This window comes from Lepeophtheirus salmonis, chromosome 4 (assembly GCF_016086655.4).
Source record: "Lepeophtheirus salmonis chromosome 4, UVic_Lsal_1.4, whole genome shotgun sequence".
NCBI lineage: Eukaryota > Metazoa > Arthropoda > Copepoda > Siphonostomatoida > Caligidae > Lepeophtheirus > Lepeophtheirus salmonis.
The window spans coordinates 47,436,823-47,463,964 of record NC_052134.2 but is presented as its reverse complement, the minus strand read 5'-3'; the positions used below and the strand labels follow the sequence as shown (position 1 = coordinate 47,463,964).

The following is a 27,142-nucleotide window of genomic DNA, read 5'->3' as shown; positions in this document are numbered from 1 at the left end:
AATAGAATAAAATCTTAAATGTTAACAGGATAATTGTTATTTTATAATAAAAAACTTGTGATGAATTTAAAAATTAAATATATTATTATCCTGCTAGTTTGCGTATAACTTAAATTAAATTTAATATTATATTTTGTTTGATCTATACTATCAAAGACCCACATCTATAATTAACTTTTTTTTCTAAAGCGCGTTAGTCTAGACACTATCATAAATAATATAATACTATATAAAACTAACACTTATATATCTCAAATGTTCATATCATTCAGCTGTCAGTATACTACCTACAATATGACGAGGGCCACCAAGAGTTTTGAGAGTTTGTTTTTTGACAAAAAAAAAAATTATGGTTTTTTTTTGTCTTTTTGCAAATCATTGCAGTACTTTATGAGGGCCTCAAGAGTCTTGTTTGTCCTCCATTTACCAACATCTTCTGTTTGTACGTATAAACTTATTTTAATATATGCTTTAAATGTGAACTACTACATTGTGTACAAGTATAATTTGACAAATAGTTTATTTCCATGAATTTTGCATAAATTATAACATTCAAACTTCCACAACTTTCCCTATTAAGATGAAGAAGTTTTTGATTTAAAATGTGTCTTGTTTTTATTGTTAATAACAATAATACCAGCATCAGATAATCTAGGCAAAGTCAAATACTATAAAGAATGCCTCTACCAAGTGAACAAGGTTTTTCAAATTATAAGATTTAAAAACCTGCAAAAAAACTAGTTTGATCTTCGCTAAATTTTATAATGAATATATATATAACAAAAATTCATGCATTTTTATATGATCTTCCAATATTGAGATAACACAATTTATGAGTTAAAAGAACCTATTTTATAGTTTTTGTTTTGAAAAAGAATCACGCTAAGGTGTTTTTATGTTCAAGAAGTTTATTAGAACTGCAAACTAATTCGAGTTTCATTTACAAACGAGTATTTGGTTCTAGAAAGTCTAATACAACTGCAAATTCGAATTGCATTTTTTTTAAATTTGTATAGTTATACTGTACTGGAACCACTGACTTCATCTACATCCTTAACAAATGCATTGTGATAATTTTGGGCTTTTTTAATAGTATTCTTGGTAGTAGCATATTCATTTGCAATTTGACCAATATAGGGCTCTATCATTTCCTCAATTCTCCCAGGGAATGCTCGACAGGGTTTGATGATATCTTCTTAGGGGAGATTTGTAGCCACACGTTTTATGGCAACCTTAAGGAACTTCACAATATTGTGTGAGGTGGCGTAGTTGTGCCACTCCAACTTCCCCCCGACATATAAGTCCAAGGGGTTCAGGTCAGAGGAGCATAAATTGATTTTTCAGACTTCCATTGAAGTTATGAGTCGCCTCCTTGATCGAAAAACTTTCCTAGACTTTCCTGGTGTGTTACCAGAGGTTTCCAGGCTCTTAACATTCGTCTAGATTGCCCTTCTGGGGGTAGTGAGTGAGTTTGGCGATGGCTTTAGCTTCATGGGGTTCGTGTAGTAATTTGACGATGGGTTTCTTCTAAGCAGTTTTATCTCGACAACTAAAACAGAAAACAAATATATTAAAATTATTTTATTAGCCATCTAAACTCTTGCATGAGCAGAACCTCTTTATTTTGATATAGAAACTTATTGAGGTTTGAAGATTATAATATGCAAAGTTCCTTGAAAAAAATTGCATGATCGATATTGTGACCCAGTCATTATTGCTAACTGTAGTCACCATAACATTTCCATATAGAATTAAAGGGATTATGTGCATAAATTTCATGCAAGGATAAAAAATATATTCTCCAATATTAACAAAGTCTAATATTATTTTTATTTTTACAAACCACTCGTTAAAAATAATTTTTTAACAATATTTTATCAATAATGGATATTTGAGCATAAATAAATCTATATATACATTTAAAAAAAAATGTACTCTTGTGCTTTGAGTCAGCACTTGAATTTATCTTTAGATATATTATACATGATGACGTGACTAAATTATTGTTAATAGTTGATAAGGAATCCATCTTCAATATGTAGATAAAAAAACATCATTAGTGTATGTAGTTTGAGAGTCAAATCAGCCTCATGTGTTTAACATATTATCAGTTACATTTGTGCCCCTCAACTCAAAAGTAAGCTAGAAAGATCTTCCTCAAAATTTAATGAGCATTACATTTGTATTTTTAATAAGTTATTCTATACACTTTCTATATTTCCAAAAGAACGAGAGTACACTTTCTTGTTGGTTCTTTGTTGTATATATATATAATGTTTTACTAATTTTACATTGAAACAATTTTGGCTGTTATTTATAATTTTGAATTACAGGAGCTATGAAATATATATATAATTCCTTTGTAAAATTCTTGAGAAATATTATGACAATTATAGTCAGTCCTCGGGAAGTACTGACTATAATGATTAATTTGTGTAACTAATTAAAATTATTTTGGCCCTTTTTTCTTTGTTTCTTTTTGGATGTAAGGTTGCATGATACAATTCAGGTATTCTCGTGATATAAAATGAACTTAGATTTTGTTTTTTAATAAAAAAGAGCCTGAATTTTTATTTTTATCATTTGAAGTGCAAAAATTTCTTAAAGAATAACAACTGAAATATTCTTGGCCGAAGTCGGCTACAATGCCCTTCCTAAGCCACTACTGCCTATATATCAAACCAATCTCAGAATTAAACATGGTTTGATCCTCATGAGGACTAAAAAAATATATTTCCTTTATTGATCAGGATCTCCACTAAATAAACATAAAATATTTATTACTCTGCAGTACTCACTACTTTAATGATGACAACAAAGTTTATAAAAGAGACAAACTAGGTAATAAAAATAAATGCCTGGAGATGAAACAGATGAGGAAAGAGAGAGAGAGATATATATTCTCACACGAAATCAATAAAACAAAAAAACTTATCTTATCTTTGTCAATAAACTTCAACAATAATAATATGTTAAGTAAATAAAATGGGTATTTGTACTGTACAAAGATTTAGGTATATAAAGAAAAGAGGAGGCCTAAAGATATATTGGGCATATTTTGTACATTTTATACTACAAACGGATTTAATATATTTACAGATAAAAATTTTACATATAATAATTATTTTTTATAGAAAAGCCTTACCCACCCCTAAGGGAATTAAATATTAATAAAAAGATTATTACATTCATTTGTAGAGCCTACTATTTCGATTTTTATTTGTAGTAACAACAGAGTAAATACTTATTATTTTTTTCTATAATTAGTTTCTTGTAATAATAACCAAAAGAGTTTTATCCTAACCTGACGACAATTACCTTTAGTTGATCAACATATGATAAAATATTTCTCATAAACTACTTTGAATATTACTAAATGTACGTGTTCCATAAATACACTCACTTTAAATCATTATTGATAAGTCCCTTAGATTAAAAATCACGTATTGCATTAACCAATTCTTCTCAATTGTGTGTGTTGATCCTAGCTAGTTCCGGTAGAAGTGCCGAGGGTTACATTAAAACATGAACACATCGAATTTTATTGATAGCTCTCTGGACAGCCTTTTGTGAAACACCAATGATTCTTTCATGGGTACCCATCGACTTAAGGGGATTGGCCAGGGGTGTTCCTTTTAACTCCTACAGGTCCAGTTTGGCCTTTATGACACAGCCCTTCTTCCTCTAGACTTGTTACGGCGTAGACAGTGGTCGTATAGACGCACAACTGCCTGGAGGGAGAAAATACAAATTCGTTGATCATGTTCAAGTGTCATTTTCTCGACTTGTACATAAGCTAGAGAGCTCAAATTAAATCTTTTTTTTTTATCTTTTTGTAATTAATTGTTTATTCTTTAATATATCGAAAAATGAATTAATTTCAATTATTCAATCTCCATTAACTTTTGAATTAGTAAGAGTTCCAATTTTAATAGACCATCCGGTACCTTGATTCCAATATGACTAAATGTAGGAAAATAGTTGTGTTGTTAGGTATCAAATACAAGTTCCCATTACGATACAGATTTCACACCATTTGTGGCACATACAATGAACGTCTTTAGTACATTCATACTCATCTTAATTTGAAGAGGATTATAAGAAACGTCCGCAGGGGATTGGGTGGAGGGGCTTGAAGCAAATCAAAGAATTTTTGTCGTTATCATTATCGCATTGTGGGAAAAAGTTAAAATGGGAAAGAGTCAAAAAAAAATTAAAAAGTTGTCTATTCTGAAAAAATGTCATTTTTGGCAATTTAGAAATACCCCCCCCACACACACACATTTTTTCCCATGCTTAAAGTTGTGAAAAGCTCAAAAATAATTTTTTTAGGGATCTAAGTATATCCTCATCAACTTTTAAGTTGTCCCAAAATGTATTTTTTGATGATGTTTGTAGTTTTAGCCAAAAAGTAAAGATAAAACACGCCATTAAGACCCAAGAAAAAAAAAATTTCGAATAATAATTTTTATATAATTTATTATCAAGATTGCCCAGTGATATGAAGGTAAAAAGAAACATCTTAGTGCGCTGACCGAAGTACTAAAATTTCATACTCTCATTTCCAATATTATTTTTTGTTATATTTAGTCATTTTTTGAGAAAAATTTAAATAATTTCGAAAGATGCACTTACCTCAATTTCTTATTTAAGAATAATTTTCAATACCATTTTGAAATTCAGAATGATATACCTCTTGTACTATTTTACATATTTTCATAAACTTCTATTATGAAAAACGTTAAATTACGACAAGAAGTTATTGAATAAGGTTATTAATAAACTAGATAAGCAACTTGTTTGTTTTAATGAAATTTTTGGCAAAAGTGATTGATACTGCGGATAACTTTATTCAAAATTCGGTAATATTTTCATTGTATCTATATCAACTACTCGTCGAAACAGGATGTTTTCAGGACATTAAATTAATTAAAATTAAATGTAATTGTTCATTGGAGATACTCCTTCTATATGGTGCTCTAGACAGGGATATCAAAATATTGAGGGATTTTCATGGGTCCAAAACGGATATCCTGAAGAAAAAAAAGTTGGGATTGCTGGTGATTTACAGCTCAATAGGAGAATGCCAAGCCAACGCAGTAATAAATATATTAGAGGCATTAAAATTCCCGGATATGATGACTACTCTGGTTTTTGACACTACCTCTAATAATACTGTAATTCACAAGGGAGCCGCTAAGCATATATAAAACCAATTACACATCAAAATATCTTATCTAGCATGTAGACAGCATATACTGAAGGTATTTGCAGGCCCAGTTTGGAAAAAGGTGTTTGGTTCAGTCTCAGAAACTCTCTGGTTTAAACACTATAAGTACAAATGGATTAAATTGAATAAAAAACATACAAAAAGCTTCATTATTAACATTTTATACATCAAAGGAAATTTTAGTTTCAGGTCTTTTTTGGCATTCAATGGTGTGTTTTACCAATATTTTTTCCCAAAAAATACGCAAAATCATCAAGAAATTTATATAAAAAAACTTTAAGGCCGATGAGGTAGGACATAAGACATAATTAGATAACTAAAAAGATAATTTTTGACCTTCTCACATATTAAAGCATTTGAAAAATTCGGAATAAGATCAAAATTCAAAAAAGTATATTTTGTAATAGATGTTTTGGGTCAAGGATCTCCGATAAATATAATAACATTTTTTATCTAAAATTATAAATAAACCTCTTAAAAAATATAGAACATATCATGCCTGACGTTTTTTGTTGCAATGACTTCAACAACAAAAATTATTCAAAATATATCAACCATATTTATGTAAAAATAGTTCAGGGGTCATGATATTGTAAAGGTTTATTACCCTTATGTACACTGATTGTATTTGGTTTGTTTTAAATTGAATATTGTACAATATTCTCCCCAAAAAGTTTCATTTTTCCCAATTGATAACATCTTCTCATTAAATTGTGGAATTCGTGAATACTAGAAAGGGAAAAATTCTATCAAATATTGACTTAACCAAGAATTACTTTATACATGGAACGTACATTCTCATTTTCCACTGTTTTTTTTTGTTTTTTGTTTTGACCAAATAAGGACTTCTTTTTTATCAATTTTATTATTGGTTGAATAGTTATTAAATGAAAGAGATACTTAAGATAAAACAATCGTGTAATAAATATCTTTATGAAATAATATTTTCTTTGTGTTGATCTATTTATTTTATATTATCAGAATAATATTTCATACACAAAGGTGTTTTAATTGCTTAATACATTAATTACATAATTATTTAATTCAATTACCCCTTTTATTTCATTATATTTCTACATATTAAAAAAATAAAATAAAAGTTTGTCAAAAAAAAAAGAAATGAAAATAGGTGGGTGCTATAGCTGTAAATAGTATTTCAAAACTTTAACCATTGGATCCAATATCCAAGTGGGAAAAATATTTAAATTTAGTTTTTTCGCCTATGGTATGTATTTCTTGGACAAAGATCTTCTCATAACATGTTCTTCTTAAATTCCTTCTCATTGGTATTTCCGTTTAAATCTATTTATCTTCACTTTTTACTTTTTTACTCTCACTAAAACTCTGAAATAATAAAAATCATACTCAAAAAAATAAATTTAGATTTTACAAAAAAAACCAACTTTTATTAATTTTCAATTAAGGACTAGTTTATTTTGGTGGACCCTATAAGTTTGTCTACATCCCATACATTCTCTTTCTATCTCAAAATTGAAGACAACAACAGCAGAATATTGAATATCAATTATTACAACCTTACAATGATAAGAAAATAATAACTTGTGGAACTTGTGAGTTTGTAGTTCGCTTTTTAATGGAGCAAAGGGCAATGTAGAACTATGCTTCATTCACTTATCGACCGTTCCTTATTGTCCGTATCGTTTTTTTCTGGAATTTGTGGAGTATGATTTCATGGTTCTAGTTTGACTATTTGACTGAAATCCGCCAAAAATGAACCTAAACACTCAATTGTACACTTTACGGTCGATTGGGAAGGGTCCATAGGACATTGAATCATTGTCCTACTTTTCACGTGCTCCACCCAAAATTGACCCAGTATCTTATGGAAAATCTGTGGGGGAGGAAGTTGGACAGAGAGTTTTTTTCCGTGGAGTGAGGGATGACGCCAATCAGTGGCAGCTTATTAATAGCAATTTAGAACTGCAGCAGCCCTAATTAATTTATTTAACACTTGAATATAAAAAAGTACCATGAACAAAAACAATGAATAGGTATTTTTAAAATGTCTTAAAAAAGTCAAAATCTGAATTTGAAAATGGACTTTTACTTTGTGTACGGACTATCTCATTTCACAAATACTTCAATTATTAAAATTCATGGTCTATGCACTAAGAAGTCCGGAGATTCGTGGTCGAAAATAAAATCTGTCTTCTCCTAGAATCGCACGTGCTAAGAACTGGTTTCTTAAGAGTGGCGTATTAAATATGGCGCACAAAGTATTTTATCATGGGACTCAAATTATGAGCCCCTCATCATTTAGGACTGACGTAGTTTACATCACAGAATCTACCATTTTAAATGTGAATTGTGTGAGGTTCAGTGATCGCAAAGGAATGAGCATAACTCAAACATTAAACTCCTCTCATAATTTTTAGCACCTACAAACTTCTTCATATTATAAAAATGTATTCTACTTATCAACTTATATATTCTTTTCATATATGAATAGAAAAATATTCAAGCAACATTAGTTATTTAAAAAAATTTCCCTATCAACTGGAGGTTATGATTTTTCCACCTAAACTACCATGCAAATCTACAATTTTTCCATGTATTAGCGACAACAAACTCATTCATCTCATAAAAACTGATTATATCAAGCAATTTATATATCTTCTTCATTAATGAATAGAAAAATATTGAAGCTTCCTTAGGTTTAAAAATATTATGTTTTAGTTAGAAAGTGTATTTCTGGCCCAAAACGTCGGATCTAATTCGGAGGTCATTTTAAGTTATTAAATGAAGCTGTATAATATTTATATATATTATATTTTTTGAAAATTGCATAGCCTATATAAATTAAACCCTTGAGAATATTATGATGGTAATTTTTTTGTAATTTTTTTAAGAAAAAGTCATCAAATATATAATTTAAAAGAAATATATATTTATGGAGTCACGAAACTTCTTATGGAGCAGCTGGTGGAGCAACTTAATTCGTGGGGGAGAAAAAAGAATAGAACACTACCTTTTTGTAACATACCTACAATAAATATTAGCTACAAATAAATATAAAAATATGTGTAACTGCGTATACAGCAGTTCTGATTTTACTTGTATGGTAGCGTGAATGTCAAATCGCGAGAATATAAGACGTTGACTCCCAAAGTGTAGATATGTTACAAAATGCAAGTTTGATAGACAAAAAAAAAACTTGCAGGAGGCGTGTACGGAAGTCCAGAAGTGTTTTGGAGATCCCCATAGAAATGCTGAATTTTCAGTATTTAAATGAATGAAATTAATTTGACGTACAGAATATTTAATGTACATAATTTTTTAATCTTTCACCCAGTATATTTTTTTTAATCAGTTGCTTCGTTTAATTCCAGTATTTGATGGAAAATAAATCATTTAAAGATCTCCTTCAAAATAATGGATAGGGTGTAATGGATCGATTATAAAGTATAATTGACGTTATTACATTTATTTATAATTTAAAGTTTCCAACCAATCTGTCCAAGCAAGTACATAAATTTCAACCCGATATTACCACCTTCAATTTTTATAACTGCACAATATGAAAGTAATTTTTAACTTTTCCTTTAATCAAAAATCATTTATTGTCTAGAGAGCGGGGAAGATATTCATGGCATAGAATTCAACTGAAATATCATATTTTGCACAGCACGGTACTTTTTAATCCTAAAAGTTTCACTCAATTCTCTTGATGTAAAAGAATTGGAATATCATATTTTATTAAATCATCAGATTATAAAATTTTTGTTAATATTTTCATATTGAAAACTTGAAAACGAACTAAATGGTTACTGTTCAAATTAATAGATATAACAAACTTATCAAAATAATAAAGTGAAAATATCAAATAATAGAAAAAATCAATTTTTGATAAAATGAATTTAAACTTATAGGAAATTAAAATTACAAAATGATAAATCTGCTGTATATGATATATTACATAAAATTATTATGTTCAAACTACTATAAATTTTCAGATTCCACTTCTTCTATAGGCCTCAAAAAGACCATGAAAGTACTCAATTATCCCACATAAATACAAAGTCACCAGCCACCTCTAATGGCAAGATACGAGAAAAAGTTTCAGTGCCTTACATAATGAGATGTGACCTTCTCCGGCTTCATCCCTCAGTCCATGGATGGACTTTGATGGACCCCCTAAAGATATAATTTCAAAACCTCATCCACATAATGAGATCTTCTATCCACTTTTAATACAATTTCTTGTCGACCCCTTAACTTGTAATTATTGGTCATCACATTATTTCTATGATATATTAAGTCCTTAATGAAAACTATTTTGACAAAAAACTTATATTTATAAAGTCTTATATACATAAAAATAATAAAGTCTAATTTTAGAGAAGATGCGAAAATTATATCAATTAAACAATGCACATGCGTCTGCTGCAATCCTCATTAAATAATTATTATTCAACAATGGCCATGAAAAATTGTTTTGAAATAGGCCTTTTAACTCATAAATGCACTTCCAATGACTCGACTTATTTATCTTATTTAATAACAAAGGAACACTAAGACACAAACATGTTCTTATACACTAATTTTGAAGCTCAAAATTCATAGTATACTAGACTTTAACAATCAAGTATTTAATTAAATTTGTATTTTCATGTAATTTATGTTTACTTGATTCAAATTTTTAAAGGTTGACGTTATTATTGAGAATAACAGTCAACTATACACTTCATATGACTACTAAAAAAAGACTAGGTCTGAAATATAAAAGGTTTATAAACAAATGTAAAGGTATTTGTAAGTTGTAAGTAATATAGATAAATATCCCCTGTCAACGCAGAATCAAGCAAAAAAAAGAAATTATTATGATTAACCCTTAAGAAGTGACACAAATTGCAATCTTGAAGTAGCCAAAATTGATTATCATAATAAAACAATTAGAAATTGACAAATTTGTTTATGAAATACCATTTCAGGGCCTACATAAGTCCCTTAGAAATCAAATAAAGGTTTAAACTTTAGCTAAAGTTATAAGCTTATCCCATAAGTTTGAATACATTTCCTATACTTGTAAACCTAATTTAGCTGGCACAAAGGTTGTATGATGTCACATTTGTTTGTTCATCTTACATTAACAGATTAATAATTTTTTGACAAAATAATAAGAAATTTCAAATAAAGAGACTATATATTTAACTCTGATTGTATAATAAAAAGTTACCCCATGATCTTATTTCATTTAGCTGACGTCAAAATTATCAAACATCTTTATACCCCTTACCACAGCTTTTGTTAATGCGGTAAACTGAAGATTTTAATCTGGTAAGCCGGTACTGTGTCGAACTGCCAATTGAAATCCCTTTGTCTTTTTTATCTATTTATTGGTCTATGGACTTAATGTGTGAAAAAATGTAATAATAGACTTGCCAAGTACAATATAATTACAAAAATAAGAAATCAAAGCAATTGATCGTGAGTTAATTATATAAATTTTTTAGTTCTGATATTTATATAGTATACCCTCACAGTATGTTAACTAAATTTAATTTGCCACTAAAGTAATCAGAGAGTTAAATTTCGTTTCTTTTTGTGCGCTTATCACATAAATTTCATTGCTCTGATATGTTGTACATACTTAAATTAAGTAATTAAAGCGTAGTAGTATTTACCTATTTGTCTCTTTCAATGATTTAAAACCTATTTATAACTTTGAATGCTTATTTTACATGTTGCATATTATTAACTTTTTTTATAGATATAATGAGATGTGGGTACTTGGACTCGAGATTTAACTCGAAATTGATTGCATTCAAAAATTGTGCGACATTGCATGGTGGGCAACCATCTCGGAAAAAGTTTTTTTTTTTTTCAAATCAATGTCCGTGAGTTCGAATCCCAGTCACTCTTTGGATACGAAATTTACAAATGACATGTATATGGAGACCATATTGAATTAATTGTAGTACTAAAATAGCTAGTTTTACATAAAGCTTTGAAATAAAGTATCAAACACAACTGTTTCCCCACGCAAGATGTCGATTCTTAATATATCACAAATGACGTCACATTATATTTTTTTGTCACTTTCCAATATGTCATATGCAATTTTTTTCTTTCCTTCGGAGAACTGACTTGTTAACTCAGTTCAAAGGGTCAAGACGGACAAAAAAGTGTCGTCGGGACTACTAACTTGTACAAATATTTCCCACGTGGTCTTTGTTTTGCAACTTTCTAATAGCTTGTCATGATATGGATCAAAAATCGATTATTACTTCCCTCTGTAGAGTTTATCGAAGTATTATCTTCCTCTTACTCATTGGTATCTAAAATATACTTCCTAAATTATGAAATTAGATCATCCTCAAGGATGGGAGAGGAATATTATGCGTTATTTGAAAGACACTAGTGATGGCTGTAGGTTTACCTCCTAGTTTCAGATATCGACTAATTTAATTAGTTTTTCACTAAGTTGTAAAGACTATTGCCAAATATATAGAACAATATAAAACAAACTTAAGCTCACAGTTCAGCTCTGAAAGTTAGAATTTTTTTTGTGATACAACATATTGTAGATTTTGAGCCAAGATATTGGAAAGAGTTTATGCTATTTGGTATTCCGTCTAACAGGAAGCAGAGTTCAGATGAGGAAAAACCATTTATTACAACTATTTTTAACTGTGAAACGTTTATTTCTTAACAGCTCATAGAAGATAGGTGATTGACAGAATAAATCGGTAGACTATTTTGATATTGGCTGTCGTTAAATACATTGCATAAGCCATGAGAATTCCCACACTACGATGCTTATCTTGGAATAACGCTGCCGAATTAATGAAATATTTTCTATCTATATCACTTCCACATGATACTAGTCTTAGACTAATTATTTATCGATATAAGAAGCATAATAAAGAAACTACGGACTGAAATTTTTTGTCTTTTCTTTCCTTATTTGAGTTGTTTGTTAAGAACATAAAGTTTAAAAATATTATATTAGTAAGTACAAAGATTTGTTTCTTATATTAGTGTTTATAAGTGTTTTTAATATGGATAAATAGGTCATAAAACAGAAAATGATGTTATTAAAAAATGCTTATTTATGTTTTATATTTCACAAATTTCCATTATTTTATCTATTTAATCTTTTCTATTTTGAATGGAATAAACACCTTGCTGAAGATTAAAAAAAACTATTATTATACCAAATCAGTGCAACTCTATTCCACCAAAAGGGGGGAAATAACTGGAATCCAACTTTACTCATAAGCAAACCTTTAATATTTTGCCAATTTTGTAAATATCAATATTTTTATGGGCAATTTTATTGCAACAATAGACGTAAATATATTGTTTACTTTTGATAGAATATATATTTCTTAATGAGCGTTTGATTATTCGATTATAAAAGAAACAAGGATGTTTAATGTATATAGTTCCTTTGAATCAATTCATTGAATTGCAAATACCTCTTCTTATGGTTCCTCCTTCCTTTTCATTCCCCAAAAGAACGATAAGTCATGCATCAAATACATAAATTACCCATTTAGCCTCTTAAAATGTTTATAAATGTTGGTATAATATATTTTTTTCCGTATAGAGTGATGTAAATAAAAACATTTGTAAAATATGAATGTTCTACTCATAACTTCAAGGTATACATTAGGGTGGTTTGTACGTCAACTATTTTAAAGTTTTGGTTAAGAATAGTGCAGAAGAGTTGTTATGTTCTAGAAAAAATACCCTTTGTAAAATTGTAAAAAAGTATCGAAATCACAGCTGATAGCTTAATTTTAGTTAGTAAACTGGAATTTTCTCATCCTTAATTTGATTAAAATGCTTTAAATATGTTTAAAATTGATTTTAATGCTGGAAAAATCATTAAAATGTTCTTAAAACATCTTTCAAAATAAAAGCAACTTTTTCTTATTGCAAAAATATATTTTCTTTGAACTATTCGCAAATTAGTAATTTTTAATTATAGTTGAGTGATTTCTTTTAATTTGTTCAGTTTTAAGTCTTTCTTTTGTATTGTCTATTTCATTTTTTTTAAATTTAAGGTATAGGCATTGCTACAAATGAAATATCAGCTATTATCCCATAAATCACAGTCAATCTCATCAAAGTTACTTTAGTACAAATTTAGTACCAACAATTTGTTAAAAATAATTAATATTTCTTAGATGTTTTTATCAAAAATGAAAGTATAATATTTCAAATATATAATTTACAAATTATATATTGTTGATACCTTAATCTAATGTTGTTATGGTTCATAAGCGTAATTTTGGGTCTATGGCAACTGTGTATTTAGAAATATGATTCGCTTATATTAACACAATTTCCATTAACTGCGTCAATAAAAGGATGTTAACTAACGGAGGGTTCAGGATATACAATGTCGTAGATATATCATTTTCAGAGGCATCCGTAGTGTGATGGCAGGAGGGGATTACCCTCCCCCCCATTTTAAGGAACTTTTAGCGTTTGCGGGGAAAACATAAAATGACAAAATGAGTACTTTTTCTATAAAAATATTATTTGGTAAAATCCAGGGGCAAAAGTTTTTAATTTTAATTTATTTTCAAAAGAATGAATCAACACCCCTACCCCAAAAAAAAAAAAAAAATCGGGTGGCTGCCCCTATTTGTACCACCCAAAATGATCCTTTTTGTTACACTACAAATGACGTCTTTATACAATTTTTCATAATTTCCTTATGCTTATATGATCTCATTGAAAAAGGAATTCATGAAGTTTAGTTATGCATGAAAATATGCAAGCTACAACACCTAATACCTTTCCCTACTTTTTTAAATATCTTTCGGTATGTTTGGACAAACGCAAAAAATCTATATTTACTTCAATAAAAATAAAATAAAGAATTGTTTGCTATTTTTATAAAATTATTTTGATTGATATTTTTCTTACTGATAAAAAATTGAAAATCTTCTAAGAGAATAAGGTATGGAAATTTTGATTATCTGCTTATTGCACCTATCTTCTTTTCTTTTTTTTGAAATTCTCATAACATTAAGGTGCACTTTACAGAGAATTCCGAGAAAATGTCCACCAAAGTTTTTATTATTTTTAATAAAACTGTGATATCGTCAACCAAAAATAATTTGTTATAACCTTTTTGTTGAACTTTAATACTTCATTTGTTATTTGAATATTTCTATAATTCTACAAATTATAAATTATCTTAAAAATATATTGGTGAATTAAAAAAGAGTGTGGTAACATAACTGCATGAATATTATTCATGACAATAAGGCTTTAGAAGTAGAAGCGGTTTAAATTAGTTTTATTCTTGAGGCGTGATACTTATGTGTTTTTGTAAATACAGTCGAATTGTTAAGGAGCATGCATATGCCATTGAAAATAAATATTGCAAAAAATGGAATGACATAATTTTTTCATGGAATTAAACTAATTTTAGATGATTTTGGTCGGGTGATAATGGGGGTTAGAAGGCTCGGTCCCAGAAGTTTACAAATTTGGACTTGAGGTAGCACTAACTTAGCACCTTGTAGTAAGGCGCTGTGCCACCTGACTGTCCTAGATTGAATAAGTTATCAGGAAATTGTTGGGTCATTATTGATACTGTATTTAGCTTCCTCATAAAGGTGTTGCCCCCTTTGCGCTTCCTGTATCCGTATGGAGCCATGAAGTAAGATTGGTTATCCGTCATCCTTTTTTTTATGGTAAAGAAAGTAACCAGGGACAACTCAGCAATGACTTCAACCTTCTTTGGGTCTATTTGATGTTGAAGGAGAGTAGTAATGATTTCCTATTTTGTTCATGTGAATTCATTTTCTGTGATATGTGGACGAAAGTTTTACAGAAGAAAAACTGAAAAAAGGTATACCAAATGTCTTAAATTAGAATTAAATTAATATCTGGCCACACTGTAGACTTCTAGAAATGTTCAAAATCAAACAAAGAGTATTTGTCTTATATTAAAATTTGACATAGTATGGGATATAAACAATGAACTTTTGCGTAGGTTATTTTCTTATCACATGACAACAACTTGTCGTAATCAAAATTCAAAATACAAACCGCCCTAATAAATATATTTATACGGAGTAGGAACAAATATAAGTATATAATAACCAGAAGTAGTCGAAAAGAGTAATATGTAAAAGAAGATGATTAAAACGCTTTTTTGCGATTATTCTCTCTTTCTCTCTCTCCTATACACTTCTTTATTACAGATTCATCATCATTACATATTTTTTTTTTTTTTGCAATTAGTATAAAAAGTAGTGTTGTATTCGAGCTATAACTATCGAGTTGGGTCATGCTCACGTAAAGAAATCAGAGAATTTTATTTTATATTTTAATGATTAAATCTGAATTGGGGATCATTCATAAACCACGTAATAATTACTTCTACCATCATCCCCCAGAATTACTGTTTTTTTGTTACCCCTAACCCATTACTAAACTTTTTAAATAACAAAAAAAAAAAAAATATTCTACTCCAGTGCCATTTTTTTAACCTTTCTTACGTGAACTGGGCTTTTTTGTAACCCAAATTTTATTTACTGCCTTCAATGTCGTTGAATACATATTTTATCGCCAGAACTCCTAAGTATGCTACTGAAATATCTAATGGAAAATAAATTAACATTTTTGTTGTTATAAAAACGTTAGTTTTAGGATTTGTTCGTAAATTTTGCAGTTTTAGATCGAAATTTGGTCAATTTAATTCACTTATTCCCTACTAAGGGGCTGTTTTTTTCAAATTTTTAAGATGTAAAGATTGATAATTTGTGAAATAAGTTTTTATTTTATATATTTATAATACGCAAACTTGCCCAAAATTCGTTTAAAGGAAAAAATAGTTTATAAAAATGTTGTAATGTTATAATTACCTAACTATACAAAAAGTTATATATTGGTGTTACTCGGAAAGTAATGTTTCTTACAAGTGTTTAATTTTTTTTTTTGTTCGTTCTAAGAACTCTAACAAATATTTTGACCTGTTTTGAGATATTTACGTGTAGAATAGATTTTATAGTTACAAAAATATTAAAAATTAAAATGATCTATATTTAAGTCTATGTCAGCTGTGAATGATGTAATACATAATTATTTTTTGAAGGAGGTAACCAAATATTTAAAAAAAAAATGATTATCTCTGACGAAAGATTAAATAAATTCATCTAATGAAGTTTTTTTTAGAAAAATAATTTTTTTTTATTCTTCTACCTTTGCCCTTTTTGTAGATTATTTTTCTACTTGTTAAAATTTGTGTCACTTGTTCCTTTGACGTCATTCATACCATTTTGATATGTTATTTCAAAGTTGAAATACCTCCCCGCTCAACGAAGATATACGTGCCTTTAGGCCTTACTTCCTCCCTCCTAAGTTCCCATGTGGTTTTGTGAATGTCCACTAATTTCACTAATTAAGCCAGTTTCATATACTTTTCAATAAGGCAGACACTTAGAGTTAGTTTAATTTATTTCACCAATGACTGAGGGGCTCATAGAGACTCCGTTTCAAACCTCAATCTCCAATACTGATTGGAAGGCGATGCCACTCCCTTCTAATAAAAAATTTAAACAAAATCGAGCAAATCATTTTAAATTTATTATTTCTCCTCTCTCCTCGCGTTCCAAGCAGACAATAATTCTTACTGGCCTTGATAAGTTGGTCGGAAAAGAACTTCAACTTCGGAGAAGTTTTGGGGGAACCCTTGGTTTCCAAAGGATAGGCTCAACGATAAGTCTGCAGCATCGTCTTTGCTCCTCTCAGGGTTGGAAATTTTTGCTAGTTTTTATGTATGTATTATCTTCTACTAATCAAGTTCACATAGTAAAAAAATTGTTTTTTATCAACATAAAAACGTGTTCTTTAAAATATTTTATTCGTTATGTTCAAAATTATTGTTGATAAAAAAAAAGAATCAAAAATAAATCATATATTTTAGGTAATCCAGTAAAATATTTTAAGTAATCACTGCTCAAAAGAATCATTTAAACAAGCATCTCCAAAATTTTAAGCCTTTGGACCAATACTGATAACATCAGTTAGTTCCAAGGGCTAAAAATGTGTTATATTTCTTGTAATTAAGCCTTCCTGTGTAAAGTTCATTTTATAAACACTTAGCTCTCATGGGCCGGATAAAACATATTGGGCCGTATTTGTGCCACTGACCATAGTTGAAATACCTCTGATTTGCAATAGTATAATATGAAAGTTACAAATGAGAGAGATATTTTATTTCACAATGTAAACAAAGCAGTAAAAACAAGTCTTCAATTAGACTAAAGAAAAAATCTTACGTCTGAAAAATATAAAAACGAAATTTTTAAGAAATTTTGTGAATAATGCAGAAATAAGTGAAGATGTGATTACATACGAGTTAACAAGTTTTTCAAATAATACTTTAGGCAAGCTCGAGGAGTAAATTTTTTATTTTTATTCATTCCAAAGTTTCAGCCATTTTTATAAAAAAATATTCAAATATAACATTATTATATATTATTTCTAAAAAGAGCCCAACCCATGAGCATCTTATGAATAGAAGCAATTTGTCTAATGGTTTTTTTGTGTGTGAGAAGGCTAAAGGATAAAGTCATCACCATCATGATTTGCTATTATGTACCTATTGAAGGCTATTGTCCAAAAATGTATGTAAGGCAAAAATACGGTGTTTTTAGAGTTATTATCAATCAAAGTAGGAACGAATATTTTTTGGCAAAATGCATTAAGGGTAAGAGAGCAGGTTTTTCTTAATATTTTAAAAAGCTAGAAATGAAACTTAATACATTAAATATGATTTTCTTAATAAACAGCAAAAATAGTACAAAAACATTTTCAATTCAATCCAGTGATATCCAAATATAACCTTATTTTTTCTCTCAAAGCCTTGTGGCATTCAGAAAAAGGCCATACATTTTTTATTATTTTAGGCTATTTTTAAGGTTCAAAGCTAATACTCTGAGGAAAAAAAAAGATCATATTTCGAATAAGCGGATCAATCTCTACTAAGTTGAAAATATGTTGATCTTGTGCATAAAAAAAAGTGACTTTGTTGGATAGTGTAATCATATTAATTAAGTCATCAAAAAATGAATATTTGGGCTAAATAGTTATTGATGCTAAAATAAATAAAAATTTTGTATCCTTTTCTTAACTTGTCCATCCATTTTGTACTCATATATATCAATTAAAAAGCCAAAAATACTAGTATGAATATAAGACTTTGCCAAATAGTTGATCCTAAATTAAAAATAATCTTAACAGCCCAATTTTTTCGTTTTCATAAGATATAATTTGTTATTTTTATTCAAACAACATGCCATTTTTTTCTCATACAATTTTGCATGAGATATTCATTATTTTATGTAAGTTTCAGGAGTCAAATTAATATTATCCATTCAGTTATTTATTTATTTTTTAAAGGTATTTTTTCATCCCCATTACACGTATGTATATATACAAACACAAATAAGTAAATATACAAATAAATTAATAAAACAGAAAATAAAATTACATTGCTAAACACTATGCAAGTATGACAGCTCACAGTTAATTTCCCAGTTCTTGATGAGTTTATGTGCATAATATAAAGTATTAGCTAATATATTACACTTTTGTACCTATCTTTGGATACTTCAGTCCTCACACTGAAAACAGAACAACATCAGAAATGATAAAAAAAAAAGGAAGGACTTTGAAGCAAATAGTTAAATAAGTTCACTAAACCTCCATTAAAAATTACTAAATATATAAATTAATTATAAAGAAAGCATTAAAATAACTTCAGAATGGCATAAAATTATATTTTATTTTTCTGAGGTACATTTTTATATATCTCAAGGTGTATAATATCCAAAAACACTAACAGAGGTTTCAAAAAATTGCTGTTGTTTTTTACTTGAAAAAGTTTAAAAAAGTTCCAAATGTATTGATACCAATTTTTGTGGTTATGACTATCTCCTACATAAATTCTCGAGTCTATATCTGTTTAAAATTACTACCTACCTATATTCATGGCGGGTCTCTAATAAATAAAACCACAATAGGAAGTTATGTGAAGCAACACCATATTAAATGGTTTAACCCATCCCCATTCCTCTTCAATGAGTCACTCTAGTGTGGAAGTATCCATTTATCATTTTCCAGAATATGTACATAATTTGATTTAACCCAAATGGCATTAAATATATATATATGTATATCTACATATATGGGTAGCTCTCCAATGATTTCCTTAGAGTTTTATCTTTTTTTTTTAATAGCATGTGTTCCTGACAGCACATCAAACCAGCACACACAAAAAACTCAAACTAATATCCCTCTATGACCTGTCAAAACATTCACTTTTGATTATATGTATGGAACGAACTACATAAATGTGTTTGTTAGTCAATTATTTTTCAAAAATGGGGAAAAAAGTAAATACATAGATGTAATGATAAGTTTATGTACATATGACTGCAACTATATCATTATCTTTACTAATGGGCATACGGAGTAGTTAGGACCTAGAAATGACCTTGAGTAGTACATAGGTATCTACAGAGTGATTATTTGAAATTGGGAACACGTTTTGAGCTCAATATCTCAGTAATCCTGAGCTCAATCTTATGAAAGTATCCTCATCAGATTTAACTGACAAAATTGTATTAAAAAAAGTACTTTTTTTTCCTCCATGCCGGGCGAACATCCAATGAGGTTATTGAGTTTACAAAGTTCCCCAAATCAATTATTTATGATGACTTTTAAGAGTCTGATCATGGATCGGGAACATCTGCAAGGAAGACTAATGATCCTTACTCTTTCAAAAAATGCACTCCAGTCTTTTAGAACCAAAAGTGCATAGGAAATGTGGTTTCCTAGCTCATTACGGATCTGAACTACTTGGACTACAACAAGGGAGCTTATTGGAGAGCATATAACATTTTTCCCATCTTTGTAGCTTACATTTGCAAAACAGTGTCCAACACGGACAAGGGGTTTTACTTCAAGGCATGTGTCAAGTTCAGGCCCAGGTTGGATGGTGTGGTTAAAGATAGAGTTGGTTGCTTTGAGAGATTGTCTTCACTATAGGCCCTTACAAGAAAGAGTAAAATATTTTTAAATAAGTTAATTAAATTTTAATAATCTGTGCCCAAATATAAATATTAACATACTATACTAAAAATAATATGAGCTTTATATTCTTTGTTTGATAAATAAAATGTATGTCTATAAATATTGAAGTACCTAACATGTGTCAATTATCTAAATTGTATTAGAGTTAAATTAACATCCGGTTTGTTCCAATACGTTCTTTAAAATATGTGATTTACTGGATTAAATATCAATGGACTTGAGTTGCACTTACGCATTACCCTTTCATGCATGATGTCCATTACTGGTTATTATTCATATTTGATTTATTTATAAATGATTCATAAATATCAGGTATGAGTGTCGGATAAAGAAGTTATACATTGAAATACCTGATAACTATTTTACTATTTATTTAAAAATGGCCAACGATTCTACTCAAACGGGTGCAATACAAGTTGTTCCTGCCAAACAACTCAATTATCTTGAAGATAATAAATTAAAATATATTTATATATTATCTGCATCTCAAGAGTATAATAAGTAAAATAAAAGGCAAAAGCCTTGAGAGTGGAATTCCGCTTATTGGAATCACTCTCCAAGAAGCCCACATATAGTACTCGAAGTGGTTCAGATCCGTCGAATAAACAGACCACATTTCCTTGGCCTTAAACATAAAAGTCGTAAAAATGTTACTTTTGCCGGAAAAAATATGGATCCGATTACTCCATTTAGACAAATTGAACTAATTTAAAATTGAAGCATAACATTAGATCTGTTAAAAACAACATAAGTCATTTAGCACTAATATTTATGGAGTTATTTGTGAGTGGGTGGACAATACGTCGACCGACAGAACGTCGACCATAAAACATCAAATTTACATAACGCCAAATAGACTAAACGTCGAATAGATCAAACATCAATAAAAAAAACGTCGACCGTATAATATAAAATTAAGGGCTCCTCCAAATGGTGTTGCAATATAAAGCATTCAGAGATTTCCCAGCTGAAACATACTCCCACCACCACCACTCCTATATAAACTACCAGAAAGACCCCCTCCCAACACCCTTATACAACCAGAATGTTGGGGCTGTTTTGAGTACCACTGTATCCAAAATGGGATGAAACCCATTGCTAGTATTTAAGCAACCACTAATAGCCTCTCACAATCTGCATTTATCCTCCCCAATGTTGAGGCTGTTTTAGGAACGAACTTGACCCACAATGGGATGAAACCCACTGCCACTATTTAAACAACCTCACAGACCCTCATTTACAACCCAAATGCCAGAATTTATAAATTTACATTTCCTTTTTTGTATGTATAAGAAAATAATCTAATAAATAAGAATTTTTTATATGTATAAACGTTGTAACTATTTTTGTGGAATAAATTGGGGAGTTGAGAGAGACACTCAAAAGTAATTTAGTTACAGTTGTTGGTTTCATCTCATTTTGGGTTCCGGTGGTAACCGAAACAGACCAAATTTCGAGGTATAAAGGTATAATGGGAGGGGGGTGAGGGTTCCTTACTTTTAGTTTATGTAAGGGTGTTGGGCTAAATATCTCAGGTGGGAAATGTCTTGAATGAAATGTCGCAAAAACTGTTTTTCATATTTTGATAAGTAATATTTTCTGGTCGACGTTCTATCAGTCGACGTTTTATCCATTCCATATTTTGTCATTCGACGTTCTGTCGGTCAAAGGTTGTCTCTTGAAATTTTGACCTAATACCTTATTTGTGTCGTTGGGCGTATGTCTGGCACAGAGGCACACAATAATGGACGTACGATGTTCGTATTTTGACGACATCTCAATCTACATTTCCTTTGCCTCTTTACTTCTGGAGTGCATTTTTTTTAAATAACGATCTTGAGTCTTCCTAACATGACTTCCCCACCCATGGAACTCCTTGGAAGCCATCATGAACAGTTGGTTTGAGCAGCTTCGAAAACCTAATAATATCCTTGGGTGTGCGCCCAGCGCATAGATACACTCAATCATGGCCTCAAAACGTTAAAATTCAGAGGACATCCCAAGGATTTTGCATTTTCTCATACAGTTTTATTTGCTAAATCTGTCATAAGTATAGATTTGAGGGTTGCCAAGGTATCGAAGCCTAAACTTGTTTTTAATTCAAAACCCCCATCCTATGTATAGAATTTAATTAAAATATTTTAATATTCACTTTCATCTCAAAGTATATGAATTTTTAGAAAAAATGACAAAAAAGAATAAAATCCTTTTTTTGTGTTTTTTTTAATCTGTGTATTATTTTTTTCAACAAAATATAAATTTCAATTTATTGTGAGAGACAATAATTACAAAATATGAATACCATTTCTTGTCAAAAAATATAAAATTTTTAAGAAGTGTCAATGTGTACTTATTATCCATATTTGATCATTTGTAAGTTTATATTACATATATCAGCCTCACCCTAGTAGACACTCCAAATCAACAGTTTTTATTATAATTATTATTTTTAATATCTTTGGATGATTATATATTTTATAATGTTTTCATTACATAATCAAATATTCATGTTCATTTAATTTGAAGACGTCACTTGAATAATAACAACCTTATGTCCAGGATGTTATGCATATTTTGCAAACAAAGGGATATCATTATTTGTCCACTGTAGTAGACAGTTTTATTTGTTTGAGAGATATGAAAAATTATATAAGTAAATCTTGACTATATTTACTCATATTAAGAATTATTTAAGAGTATAATGTTAAAATAGCAAAATTTATACATAAAAGGATTAAATTATGACTGGGCCAAGGTTATTAGACATACAAAGTAATACCATAACGCGTGTGCAACGGATATTTGACTTCTACCACACTTTTTAGTATTCACTTCATTGTGTATGAGTAATTGCCTGTTTAGACAAAATCAGTAGTCCTTACCAGCAGTCGATACGATGCTTCAAATTGAAATTCTAGCAATAGTGACGTCATAGACGCTGATTGGTTGTGTGATTTGTCAAAATTTGTCTGTCTTGCCCAGCATTCAGTACGATACAGCAAATTGAAAATTCTAGCAGGCCCAATAACATAATGGTCTAACCTTGTATTTGTATTAACCTTGAACCGGGTGACCTTTATGTGCCACATGCCGCGTCTTCAAAGGATTAATAATTGAATTTATCAACAGCAATTGAAGATAATTAATCATGTTAAAAAATAAACAATACATAAATATTAGTGTAACGATATTGAATATAATTCATTTATGAGATATACATATAACCTTTTGGTTTCACGAACCACATACATATTATTGTTATGGTCATTTTGTATACAATTATGGTATTTTATGAATGGTTTTATTGTAATTAAGTAGGTATTAAATGGCTACAGTTTGTATATTTTTTTTTTTTTGTGCTTGATAGGTAGCTACTTTTCCTCATATTTGTAGCGAAATTCATGCATGTATTACCATATAAGGAAGGCATGTACAAGACTTTGGGATTGAGACACATAAATATATTTTATTTCAAATAAGTGTTTTTATAAGGGATCATACATTTAACAATTTGACGGATGGGGGGGGGGGGCACTGATTTAGAGGGTTTTTTAGGATGGGGAGGAAGTATTGGATATTTGGAGTCCACTACATTAAGAACAGATCATTGATTAACAAAACCTTTTTAATATGAAGTATATCAATGGTCTTCACGATAATCAATATATTTATTTATAAGAATACTACTATCATCAACAGAAAATACAATTCAAAGATGGAGCCCCTGGTGCATGAAATTTATGAAAAATGAAGGATTTACAGGTAATTTCTTACGTTATAAGAAATAGTACTCTTACTCCTCTCAACCAAATTCCATTTTAAAACATTATCAAAATGAATAAGGAAGCAAAATATGAAAAATCGATGAAAGTGTATTATAGAACTTATTCCTATTTAAAGAAGCAATAAGGTCACAAAAAGTCTCAGCAGTAGTGAAACCGAGTAAAAGGGTCTCTCAAAGAGTACCAAAAGATAATTTAATGAGAAGGAAATTAATTTGAAATTAAATTGGCGGTTTATTTATTATAAAAATACTAAAACCAATTTAAATAAAGGTTATATCGAACATTAACAGGGGGAAGGGCTAAAAGTAATCGGAGGGGGTATCAAGTTTAGGACAACCCCAGACAAAGGGGGGGGGGGTTCAGAAATAATACTTTTTTTACGGAAGTCATAATTGTATTTTTTTATGTAATTGAATCTAAGTAATTACATGATCATGGAATCAGACATTATAGGAACTCACAAAAAAGATCTATCATTTTTATTCAATTGCTAAAGTTCTTGAGACTTGATTTGGGCCGATAAAAAATGAATTATTTCTTTATTTCTTGATTAAAGTTTATATGCTAGGATATCAGGATTCTGTTTTCTAGGAATGGTTAGATGTTTTTTATCTACAAGAAATACTGATACAAATATATTTATATGTAAACCTCACATTTTTTTAAATTCTTTAACACAGTTGAACCAGTTTATATTGACGACATCGTGTAGCTGGCTGTCACTATGTGCAGTTTATAGTTATGCACACATTTTTATTTGTCCGAATCATCAATGCATCTATATCACTAACCACCTGTTTTCATATTGCAAACAATAAACAAAAAAAGAAGTCCTTGAAGATTTTGAACAGCAAGTTAAACATTCATTTATAACAAAATAGAAACTATGAAACTAAGTACTATAGTTAAAAAGTTTATCGCGTAACAAAATAGAATTTTGTTTGTATAAAATATTATAATTTAATTTAATATATCGAAATTATCCATGATCTTTTTATAGGAAAATTCCAAGAAAAATATTAAGCCTTAGTTCCGATGCAGTATGAACAGTACAATAGTGGCGTCAATCCTTGAAAGCAATTAATAATGGTCAAGCAACCATTGTCTCCGTGCATTTATCAAAACATTGTTTTTACAAATACTTCCGATGACTTTAATAATAATAATAACTATTTAATAGGTATTAATCTTTGTTGAAGGCATGCTTATTAGGGGCATTTATTAGCTAAGGCCTTGAGGAAAGATTGAAGTATATGGCAACATACATTTAACATAGTCGTCAATGCAGATTTTAATGCATTTATAAACACTGTTTAATGCTTTTCAAAGTACATAAGTAGATTATGAGCAATTACGCATGAGTTTGTATATTTTTAAAATTATTTATGCAAATGAAACATTGTTACTAAATGGTACTCAAGCCGTTTATGATGATAATGGTTAAATGAGCAATTATTATTCACTCCAATATAAATACAAATACCTTTGTACCTATTTTTTCACTCGTAGAGATGGGTAGAGGAGACTGGGAATAGTTGGAACAAGGCCAGATGTAACCGTCCATTTTTGTTGAGCATAAAAACATCTACAGTCATAAAATTGACAATGGAACAATGTAGCTCAATAGATAATGTAGTTGAGGGTAACAATTATCTTGAAACTCAATGTGGGTAGGTTCGATAATCGAACGCTCCTAAAAAGGAAATTTAGTTCATATTGTATATGAACTTCATAGACAATTCCTAGGTTAGATGGAGTAATGTAATATTTACTTATAACTTAATCAGTGTAATACCATCTAACCAATTAAGGAAATATTAAAGAAATACATTACAATTGTATAATAGCATTGACAATTTGCCGAAATACCCTTTTCTTATGTTATTTTTTCGAATAACTACTTTGCAGAAGCAATACATTCCTGTCAAACTTAATAAATATATTTTATGATGATACATGGTACAGTTTTATGAAATTTTGATTCCTTTTAATATTATTACAATTTGAAAAAATGAAATAGTAATTAATGGACACAAATTGCTATCAGTAAGTGTTCAAAAATAAACTATTAAATGATTCATTTCATTATCAAATTACTTCAACAGTTTGCTTTAACGGCTAAAATAACCAAACTGTAACATAAGTCATGACAATTTCTCAATAAATTAAGGTGTTTCCTCACTAACACAAAAATATAGATTACATTTTGTTGTCTGCTATCGATGTTTCCATTTCTTGGCTCAATATTTTTCGAATTGCTTTTCGAAGGGACTTGTGTTATTTTTCTGGTGTAAGTTTCCCGTCCAATGACAACTATACCTTTAGAACTATAGGATCAGTACGATAATTAATAAATAAATACTTAATCATTGCATTTTGTGGGAAGTAATATCTTTTATATTTTAAAATAGGAGTATCATAAATAAATATAATTCATAACATTGGAGCATGAGTCATCGTAGATATTGTCGAAATATTAAATAAAAACTGTTTTTAAGGGGTATAGCATTTTTGTTTTTTAAATAAATATGTTTGTAATATGCATATAGTCAGTTTCTTATCGTTTCTCTTGTAACTTTTATCTATTAAATTATGGATTACTTTGCTATGAGTTGATATATTTTTTTTCAAAACTTAGAACTCACTCATTAAGGGTAAATTTCAGATATTGTAAGGCTTAACACAAAGGAGACTGATGCAACAGGAGCTACAATTTTTATCGCATTGTCTATTCTTTTTATCACTTTATATAATTATCCTTCACATCAAGTATGTTTGTTAGACAGAAAAGGGCCCGGAAGAGTTTTTTGAGAGTGGATTTATTTTATTTATAATACTGATTAGTGATCTGTTGTATAAATCGCATTATATATTAATCTAATATAATCCATTAAAACTTAATACTTCAACATCATAAAAAAGTTTAGTTATATATACACATTTACAATAAAGTTTGTTTGTGTATGTCCTTTATGGGTGCCGACAGTGTTGGACCTAGGAGGGTTAAACTTTGCACTTTGGGGAGGGGGGAGAGAGG

The 27,142-nt window shown here is 29.3% G+C and overlaps 1 long non-coding RNA gene across 1 annotated transcript; it reads left to right on the top strand.

Moving 5' to 3' along the window:
• Positions 1 to 2,045: 2,045 nt before the first annotated feature.
• On the top strand, positions 2,046 to 11,221 carry LOC121115644 (uncharacterized). Its single transcript, XR_005863637.2, has 2 exons — positions 2,046 to 2,137; positions 10,962 to 11,221. It is a non-coding gene; the product is annotated as an uncharacterized lncRNA (long non-coding RNA).
• The last annotated feature ends 15,921 nt before the right edge of the window (positions 11,222 to 27,142 follow it).